We start from the raw sequence: 11,492 nt of genomic DNA, 5'->3' as shown, positions 1-11,492 counted from the left end.
TATGCTGATTATAGGTTTCAATGACCACACTGTTTACTGTTCTGTGCATTACAATAGCTCTTGCCCACAGCTAGTTGCTCATTCTGGTATGACCTTCCTTCCTGTATCCCTCAGTTTAGCAGTTGTGACCTAGCAGCAATGCAATAGATAAACTTCCAGTTAGATGATGATAAATGAGTATCATTTATATTGGCATCTTCTCCACACTCTAATTTCCAAGACAATTATGAAGTGGTAGAAAAAGCTGAGTTACCCAGGCCTAAGTGTTATATAACTACTACAGCATCAGTAGGCTTGAAAGACATCATAATTAACAGTGTTTAAAACCAAGGACTAGAACTACAGCCAACTCACATCAAGAAGAATGGGACCTGAATTATAACTCTGACCCTGGAAGGGTAACATGACATCTCGAACCGCTAAGAAAATATTTAATTGATAACTGTCAAAACCTGATTATGGGGAAAATGACTATGACAATGACAACAACAACAGTAATAGTAATAATAAAAGATCTGATCCCCATTAGGGAATCTTCAAAAGCCTGGTTCTGAAATCTCAAACTGTTAGCCACAGACTGCTGCAACTTGGTATCACAGAACTGCAGCATGACCCACACTTTAAACAGAACCAACCTTTAATCAATCAGGACTGCTCTTAGTTGTATGACTCTAATTTGCACAGTCCCTATTCACACGGCCACAGTGCAGCTTGTACTAACTTCCCAGACTAGCTAATTTGAACTGCATTTCTTTGCATGGGATGAACTACATGCCAAGAAACTACACACATGAAAACTCATCCTAACTATAAATGTACTTTGCTCAAATGGAGACATCTCCCCAACACCTGCTTCATAGTCCACTGCCCTACAGGCCTTAGGTGCTACTGTTGTCACTTCCTAGCCTGCTGTCCTCTTGCAGTCTACTCAATAAACGGTATTCCTGTTCTGGACTAAAGAGTTTATTGTTAACTCTATACTCACACTTTACCTGTTACTGTAATAGCTGAACATCCAGCCTGCTATAAAAATCTTATAACATTATTATCAGAAGAAGCCTTCCGATAATGAACAAGGGATACCATATTCTCTTCCCATCAGAGTCGATCTACATAGTCTTGTCAATCTCACACACACAGGAAAACACCCCTCAAGGGACTTTGAAAAAAAGTCTGCTTAAAATATAAATTGGAATAAGTATCTTTGGTCACTGTTAACTTATTAACTTACCCCTGTTGAGACTGCCACACTTTACTCTGTAGTAAGGACTGTCTACCTCCTGTACTATACTCTAGGTGTCTCATCAGAATTCTCTCAACAGAGATAACAAGGACCAGGGTGTGTGTGTGTGTGTGTGTGTGTGTGTGTGTGTGTGTGTGTTTTCCCTAGAACACAAAAGGGAAGAAAAATCTGGAAAAACTTGGACTTGTCTTTTTGTCCTCTGACCCCATAGGTTTGCTTGCATGTTCCATGTAGTGAGTCTGGCTTGAAGTGCAACCATCCTGGCAAGAATACAGATGTTCTAAAGGTTGGTCATATGGTTAGAAAGGCTAGCCTCTTGATTAGACTGCCTATGTATTGGAGCTCAGCCTCTCTTGTTCCTCAGAGAATAAGCCTGGAATTTTCTCAAGAGGCTTTTTCTAAGCTTGGGTGATCGGCATAGCTCTTTAGAATTGCTAACTGACTCAGGTTGTAACAGAGGATTAGAATAGATTAAATAAAGTTCTGTTTAGGTCTTCCTCAGCTGTAAACAATTCCCCATGTATAGTTCCTATAAATGGTATCTAAGTTAGGGTCCAAACCATGACTTTGAATCCCACTATGGTGGTTCAAATGAGAGTTGCCTCCTTAGGCTCATGTATGGGAACACTTGGTCTGCAGTTGTTGGAACTGTTTGGGAAGGATTAAGAGGTGTGGATTTATTGGAGGAAGTGCTGTTACTGGGAGCAAACATTGAGGTTTCAAAAGACTTTTGTCATTTCATGTGCGCCCGCTTGTGCATGTGTGTGCATGTGCATCTGTGTGCGTGTGTTCCTCCAACTTTTGGATTAAAATGTGAGCTCTCAGCTACTGCTTCATGCTTTGATGGACTAACCTGCCTGCTGCCATGCTTCCTGCTTTGATGGACTAACCAACTCTGTGAAATTGTAAGCCCCAAATTAAAGATTTATAAGTTGTCTTGGACATAATGTTTTATCACAGGAATAGAAAATTAACTAAGGCACCCCATAACTAATTAAAGACACAATTAATAGCCAAAAGCAGAAAAGAAAGATTGATAAATTAACTCTCTTCTTCGCTTCAGGTCCACGGGACCACTTTACATGAATGTTGCCGACAGCTCTTCTGTAATCCCACTGATCAACACAAGATGGTATTCTACGAAGACCTATTGATGTTGGCTATGCTAGAATATTGGGAAGAGGAACAGAGAGGTTTATTGATGCTTTCCCTAAGACCATCCTCAGGATACTATCATGAGGGTTACTTTCAAACAAAGTCAAGAGGTATCCATAGCTCAGCAGTGCTGGTCAAGGTATTCCCTCCCTCCTGACCCCCACTGCCATTAGTTTCAGTCTCTCCTGAAAAGTGATACATTTTAAGTCTCTTTCCAGAAAACAAGTCCTCCTTCTGGCTTACTCAAGGGTCCTAGCTTGTTCCTTCTCCAAGTATGATATTCTTAGCATCAATGGTATTAGCTATCTAATACCAAAGGGAGGACAAAACGTGTCTCTTTACATTATTTCATGCCTGCCAGGATGGTTATAGAAATAGATGTTTCAAACCATTTCTTTGAGCCCCACACTTCTTCCTTCCTCTATAGTTCCCATGTATGGTAGAACAGAACACATACAATGAAATGACAGAATTTACAACTCATCATTAATTCTATTACCTCTAACCTAAGATCTGCAAGGGGAACTCAGCTCTAAGAATGGGACTTTGCCCTCGGTGGGAGGCTTGGACAAATGTTTAGGACTTTTGCTTTATGTCTAACCTTCCCACTTAAAAATATATAAGAGCTAAAGTGGCTTGAGAAATAAGAAGTGGGAAGAAAAGAATATGGAAACTCCCCAAGAATTTCTGATGGTGGGGACGCATGGCTGTTAAAAGCTATCTGTAACCAGGGCTGGTGCCTGAGATGTCAAGAATGACAAAGGAAGGGGATTTCCTTTTGAGCTACCTTTCATCAGATAGATAGATGTTCCCATCTTTATTAGAAAGCAAAGACTTCATATGTAACCATACTTGCAAAAGTAAAAGTATTCTAAATTAAACAACATGTTTTCTTCCCTGTGGCTGTCAAACCATCAAAACAATTGTCTCCTATAAATTGGAATTTCCTCTGGAATATCATGGCAGGAAGAAGTGGCTGAGTCCCTGGTCCCAGACCATGGGGGATGGTTTCCTATTAGACACATTTCTCTCTCCCATTTTTCCAAGCCCAAGATTTTGGGCATGTGGTTAACAGGGAAGAAAGGCAAATATTCTAAATATCTTGGATGCAATGGAGGGTGATACTTTTCATAAGGTAAGGACTACTACGTGGACAGACAGATGGGAAGTCATATTTCATTTGGATATTGTTAAGTCTGAGATGCCTGTTATATATGGAAATAGAAAAGTCAGTGAACAAACTATATATATGAGTCTAGAGTCTGTGGGATGGAAATATTAGCGAAATGGTGAGGATAGCTAGTCCTGGAATTCAACACATTTTGGACCAAAGCTCACCATTCTAGACCTGTTACACCTGCATTGATAGAACTTCTTTTATGGCCTCTCACTTCACCGTTGGTCAGCCACACATTCCTGAGTAGTTTTGATGCGTAGGTGGACAGAAAGTGCTTTGAAGTGTGACCTCAAAGAAGTAATGGTGAGGAAACGGGGCATAAGGGTGAGATGATATTGAAAATTATTGTGACAAGTGTGAATATGTAGTAAAGCTACAGAAGGTTGCAAATCAAGGGAATTATTTTTTAACATGAGTTGAGTTATGAAATAGTGATCTTGTCAATGAAGGCATCTCAGTAGTGAGAGAAAAATGTTCAGTTCAATAAATTATGGAAATTATCCAATAAGTCATGGGCAAAAAAAAAAAAAAAAAAAAAAAAAAAAAAAAAAAAAGGAGCCAATGTCTTCACTCTCTATGGAGGAGTAGATGGAGGTTGGGTGGGGGGAAGCAGGAAGTAGTAGGAGGAGGGGAGGGAGTGGCAACCGGGATTGGTATAAAGAAGAAAAATTAAAAAGAAAAATAAATAAGAAAAAGAAAATATGGTAATGTAAAAATATATACATTAAATATCTGTGTCCCCAATTTCATAAAACTAAGTTCAATGGACATAAAAGTCAGGTGGATACCAATACACTAGTAGGGGATAATTTTAATACCCTACTCTCATTTCAAGAGAAGTCATCTGAACTAAAAGTAAACAAACAAACAAACAAACAAACAAACAAAAACCCCACAGAGTTAAATTATACTATAAAGTAAATGGATTTACCAGATATATACATCCAAGAGAAACAGTATAAACATCCTTCTCAGGAGCCTATCAGCCTTCTCTAACACAGATCACATTCTAGATCACAAATCAAATCTTAGCAAATACAAAAATTACCAAAATAATATCTTGTATCTTACCAGACCACAGTGCAAAAAAAAGAAAAGAAAAGAAAAGAAAAACCTATAATTAAGAAGTAAGGACAACTACAGAAATGACACAAATACACAGAAAATGAACAGTACATTCTTGAATGACAATAAGGGCTGTTGAAGAAATTAAAAAAACCCTCTAACCAAATGAAAATGAAACTACATTATATCAGAGTTTTGAGTACTTTTGAAAACCGAAAGGATCTAGAATAACTTAAGGATCTGGAGTAACTTAAGGATGCACTCAAGGTCTTAGAAAACAAGAGCAGTCCCAACTCTAAAGCAGTAGATGGCAATAAACAATGAAGATCAAGGCAGAAGATAAGGAAACAGAGGTAAAAAGAATATTATACAGAGCCATTAGAAAATTAAAAAAAAAAGTTTGACAAAACCCTGCCATACTTGTCAAAAGAGAGAAAAACCCAAACTGAAAAATCAGAAAAACAATTAGGTAAATGCAAAGAATAATTAAGGAGTACATTGCAAACTTATATACCTCCCCAAACTGAGGAATATAGAAGAAATGGATAAATTTTAGACAAATTACCTACCAAAATCCAAACAAAAAGTTACAGAGAACTAAAACAGAACAATAGTAATAATTATGAATCAGTTCCTAGGATGAATATTGATGTAAGTAGTCTCAATAAAATTCTTGCAAGCTGAAATGAAGAACACATTAAGAAAACCATATACCAAGACCAAGTTGGTAATTCAGAACATGAGTAGACTTAGAGATAGAAATCATATAATCATATTAATCAATGGAAATAAAAGGTCTTGGATAAAGCCTATCGTCCCTTCGTGATAAACCCCCAAAGAAACTAGGAACAGAAGAAAAGAAAATCTCAAGGTAGTAAAGGCGGTGTACAGTAAATATTAGTGTTAAACCAACTTGGGGAAACTGGGAGCACTTCCTCTGAAATCTACAATGCAAAACAGATGCACATCCCTTCCATTGTTATTAAATACAAGATCTTAGCAAGAGCATTAAGACAAGAGAATTAGAGAAACAGAAAATAGAATGGAAACAAGGTGGATTACTGTGCAGACAGCACAACCTTATACATAATGGACCCTAACAATTTCACAAGCAAACTATAAGCTCTGACAAAAACTTTCAGCAGAATAGCAAGATATAAAAATTAACACAAAAATAGTACCCTTTCTACACATCAATAGTAAACTCACTGGGAATGAAGTTAGGATGAAATCCCATTCATAATAGCTTTTAAACAATAGTTGGGAATAAGCCTAACTACGAAAATAAAAGACCTACAATGAAAATTTAAGAAACTAAAGAAAGAAATTGAGGATGTCACTAGAAGAACTATCTCTTCTTCTTTTGTATAGGCAGAATATTGTGTATATGGCTATGTTACTGAAAGAAATGTACATATTCAAAGCAATTCCTGTAGAAAAGACAACGACATTCTTCACAGAACAAGAAAAGACCATCTTAAAGCTCACATGGAAGCACAAAACTCCTAGTAACTAATGTAATTCTCAGCAGAAAGAATAATGCAGGCTATGTTATAAACTGTATTACATAGTTGTTGTGACAAAAACAGCACAGTACTGTCACAAAACCAGATATGTAGATCAATGGAAAAGAATAGATGACCCAAGAATAAAGTCATAGCCATAGTCATCTGTCCAAAATATAAATTAGGGACAAAATAGTCTCCCTTATAAATGACTCCAGGCAAATGGTTTACAATGTAAAAGGATACAACTAGGTCTCTCTTTCTCACCCTCTACAGAATCAATTAAAAATGCATCAGAGACATTAAAGTGAGACAAGAAACTTAGCAAATGTTAGAAGACAAGCTAAGTAAAACACCTGAAGATACAGGCACAGGCAAGCATTTTTGAAAAAAAAAAAAAAATAACAACAACAACCAAAAAAACCCTCTAATACATAGGAAATAGTACTAAGAATTGACAAATGAGAGATTGCATGAAATTAAAACAACTTTTGCACAGCAAAGGAAACAACACTAGAATGAAGAGACAACCTACACATAAGACACGTCATTAATTTCTAGGATACACAAGAACTGCAAAAAAACGGAACACACACACACACACACACACACAAAAGCACCTAAATTAGCAAATGGGACCATGAACTGAATAGATTATTCTCAAATGAAGAAATTCAAATGGAAAGAAATACTTGGAAAATCATCAAAATCATCAAGGAGACACAAAACTGTTTTGAAATTCCAATTCAACCCAGTCAGAATGGCCATGATCAAGAAAACAAATGATAACAAATGCAGGAGATGATAGGGGTGGGGTGAGGGGGAAGAGTACCCTCATTCATTGCTGGTATGTAAACAAACCTGAGCAGCCACTATGAAAATAAATAAATATGGGACTCCTCAAAAAATTAAAAGTTGAATGACCACTTCAACCTTCTGTGTTACTCTTATGTATATGTTTGAAGGATGCTAACATAGCACAGAAATACCTTACCTACACTTCCACATTTATTTCTGCACTACTTATAATTGCCTGAACTAGAACCAGCCTAGATGTCCATCAATAATAAATGAATAAAGGAAACATGATTCATATTCGCAGTAGATTTTTTTTAAAGATTTATTGATTATGTATACAAAGTTCTGTCTCCATGTACCTTTACAGGCCAAAAGAGGGCACCAGATCTCAGTACAGATGGTTGTGAGCCATCATGTGCTTGTTGGGAACTGAACTTAGGACCTGTGGAAGACCAGTTAGTGTTCTTAACCACTGAGCCATCTCTCCATCCCCCACAGTAGAATTTTATGGTCCTGTAAATAAAAATGAAATTGTGACATTTGTCAGGAAAGTAGGTGCAAATGAAATCATTAAGTGAAATAAATCGAGCTCAGAAAGTCTAATACCACACTTTCTCATGCGGCCAATTTCCCTAGGATCCAAGCCACTAGAAATACTGTTGTCCTGGGGGAAGGGCCTAGGTCCTGCCCAGAAAGATGTGACAGACTTTGATGATCCCCCATGGAAAGCCTCACTCTCTCAGGGAAGTAGAAAGGGGATGGGATAGGGGTCCAGTGGGGGGGTGGAGGAAGGGAGGGAGAGGGAAATGGGATTGACATGTAAAACAAGCTTGATTCTAATTTAAATAAAAAAAAAAAGAAAAGAAATAAAAAGAAATACTGTTGTCCAATTAAGTGGTCCTAAAATAAAGAGTTGCTGTCCTATGTTAAATCTTTCAAATGTCCCTCTTACTTTCAGCTCACAAGGCAATACTCAATGCTCATAACTGGGTACTCTAGTCTACTGTGATCTGGATTCCCCTCTCTTAACACATCATCCATACAGCGGGGTCCACTTTAGCTCACCACAAAGCATACTCATGAAGCACAATTACACACTTCACAATGCTGCACTCTCCTACTGGCGACATCTTGTTTCCCTATAAAAGCCAGTCTCTTCTCAGACTCCGTTTGTCTTTTGTTTTATTTTGTACTGTGACACTTTGCAGTTAAGATTTTTTGTTTTTGGTTCACACTCTGAGAACTGTGTTAGTGACTCCAGTATTCAGGTTCCTGGAGCCCAGCTCAGGACCCGGCATGTGACAAGTACTCAGTAGAGAGCAATTGGCTTGGTGCATAGCTGTCAATTCTCTGTACTTTGCTCTTTGGTGACTGTTTAGGCCTTGACACTTATAGAAAATTGCCCTCAAGACACCCAGTTTCACTTGCTGTCACCAAGTACTTCTGCTTCTTTGGCTATGTGTGCTCTTTGCCATTCCATTCTGGGCACTGGAAATCCCAAGGCCCTCAAGGCACAATGACTTAAAGGTCCTATTTAAACAGGCCTTCCCCTCGTACTTCCCCTAAGATGATATTTGGTGGAAAAGAACATTTTCCTTTTGCTTTGCTGAGCAAAACTTAACAGACAATGTTTTGGGGACAATGTCAAACTGAGTTTATATCAGGGCATACATGAAATACTCAACAATGCTACAGAACCCAGTGGACAGTTATGATGTGTTTCATCCCTAAGCCAGGCCTTCCAGAGAATCAAAGGTGAGCTAGCACTCCTCGAGAACTGAGCTTGTAGCTCAGCTCAACGTGTACAGTAGCTGCAACACGACACTTGCTCTCTGCTTCCATCCAGCACATATAAAGAGGTTTGTTGAGGGATATTTGGTCACACTGTGAACCCGGAAACTATGTTAATAAAATCAACCTTGGGTCAAGATGCAGAGTCAGCAACTAGCTGACATGAATTAGCCATACAGAGTATGACGGAGCCAGGAAAATGGATGGAGAGGTGCACAGGAAGCTGTAGGCAGTTTTGGTAGTCCCTTTGGTTTGGGACAGCTGGAGAGATGCTTTTTTGCTGGGTTGTCAGCCAAAGAGGAAGGTGAGTTGTTGCTTCCAGGTCTCTGTGAGCTAGCATGCTTTCACCCTAGTGTCTGACTCCCAAGTCTTTATTGGTAAATAGAATGATAGAGAGACTTAGAAACTACGTTCGGTGGCAGTGGCAGAACAGGTGTCAGTAGGACTGGAAGTCCCACCAGGCCACCTGAGCAGAGGGGCACCAACTGCGGGGACACAGACAGTAGCTACAATAGCAGTAGTTTGAGATACAGCTGCTAAGCCAACAGTAAAACAGCGGTTTCCTGACTATATCCTTGAAGATAACCTCTCCCCGGGCGTCCTATTCCTCGGCTCACTTCCCCCATCCTTTCTCCTTTTGTTTCCTTTTGCCTGTACATCCTTAGATAACATTCTACCCCACTAGCCAGGTCACATGACACTTCTCGGGTTTCTTAGGTATCAATCCACCTACTGAGTTGACAACTAGTTGGGTCTCTCCAGAACCATCTTGAGCCTTCTTCCTGAACATAAGAAGAAAATTAGGGGAACTCTTGCTTGCATTTGTGCTCCTAGGATACCCTGGAGTTTAGTTTCCTCAGTGAGAAATGCAACTCCTACCAGAAACCTTGTCACTCTGAGCCTCTAGTTGTTTTTATTTTTTTTAAACAAACCAAAACAAACAAACAGACCAAAACCAAAAAACCCCAAAATATCATCATCATCAACAATAACAAACCCTCAGGAAACTGGGGGATGGGTTCGTCTCCAATGACCCCACAGGACTGAAGGAGGTCATAGAAGACACACAGATGAAGGCTTGTACTTATTTTTATCTTTTGTGCTGCAACTGTGTTATTAGTGTGTCAGGTCCAAAAGAAGCCAGGGACAAGTGGCTAACTGTGGTACCTATTAGCATACCAAAGAATAAGCTGGCCGCCAGGCTCTCTCAGCATTGCAAGCTCCTCTCAGCTCTACTCACCCCACTCCTTACCCTAAACTCCAGCTCACAGGCTTCCCTTTCCCCAGCCTCTCACCCCTGTATAGTGCTGCCATTTGGGCACACACCCCAATTTGCTCTGCTGGTTCTCAGCCTCCGCTCTTGGCCCTCTCTCCTCTTCCTCTCTTGTTCCTCCTCTCCTCATGGCCCAGTTAAGTCTGCTGCTCATGTTTAGTCTACTATTTTCTCTCCCTGCTCTAGACTCTTCCAGATGCCTCTGGCTCTTTTCTCCCTTATGTCTACAATAAAAAAAACTTTCCCTCAACCATACCTTCGCATGGTCATGTCCTCATTTTATGTAAGTGAAGACTATCATTCTCGACCGAGAATTTGTCTTGGTGTGGGCTTCAGAATAGGGAAGTAGCTAAATTCAGAGGAGTGAAAGAGCCAAGCAGCCTGAGAACTTCCCCCATGTCAACCCCGAGGAAGCAGCAAAAAGCCCAGCAAAATTTCGGGTTCCTCCTTTGGGGAAAAGAGAAGTTGACCTCAATACTTTCTTTTGAAAGCTATTTACCTTGTCCTGCAGCTTGCATCATCCTGGATACTCATCAGCTGGGATGGGCTTGGAGTTCTGTTTTCTTGTTTCCTATCACAATTATTGCTTCTTCTTGATCAGAACAGAAAAGAGTCCCAACTGTTTTGAGTAATTTCAGAAGTCCTAGACATTAAGGAACAAATATCAGTCAGCCCTATTGGGTCCTGACAAATGTCAGGTCATGAGAAACATACATACATACATACATACATACATACCAAAAGACAGACAGACAGACAGACAGACAGACAGACACACACACACACACACACACACACACACTGTGGCTTATTATAAGCATAGACAATTGGACGTAGGAGTACTTTTGTAAGTGCAAAGAAAATACACAAGGGTGTGCACACTAATAATCAAAACATTGACAGTAAAAACTGTACTAAAGGATGAAGTTCTTAATTCATTATTAACATGACACATATTCTTCTTGTTCTCATGGCAGTCACTAGTAGTTCATTCAGTCCTAGCTGGGCTGTCAAGCTTCTTCAAAAGAAGCTTCTGGATAAAATAAGCATGAAGAAAGGCTTAGTCAGATCATAGATGTGTTTCTTTCATATTTTTTGTCACTGGGAGTTGAACTCAGGCAAGCAAGCTAGCCAGCTGCTCTGCCACTATGATAAATCCCAGGCCCTAAGCCAAAGGACTTTTTAAATGTGGAAATATTCACAAATCTTTTTTCATCATCTATCTCCCCAGTCAGTCTTCCTTCCCCACTTAATTCATATTGGATAAAATTCAGATCTTCAGAATTATTGCACGACCTCAGACTACAACTGACTTAGTTTTTTGGGAAGTATCTCTATATTTGAACCCCCTAGAGTGACCTCTTCTAATCATTCCATTCAACAGATCCTTGGGTTATGTATGGTATGCTATGTTTATCCTGAACTGAAAATTATTTGTAGGCTGGAAGGATTCTTTAAAATCTAGTACATAACAGTCCTGGTACA

The sequence above is a fragment of the Phodopus roborovskii genome, unplaced genomic scaffold (genome assembly GCF_943737965.1).
Source record: "Phodopus roborovskii unplaced genomic scaffold, PHOROB, whole genome shotgun sequence".
NCBI lineage: Eukaryota > Metazoa > Chordata > Mammalia > Rodentia > Cricetidae > Phodopus > Phodopus roborovskii.
This window is presented reverse-complemented; position numbering follows the sequence as displayed.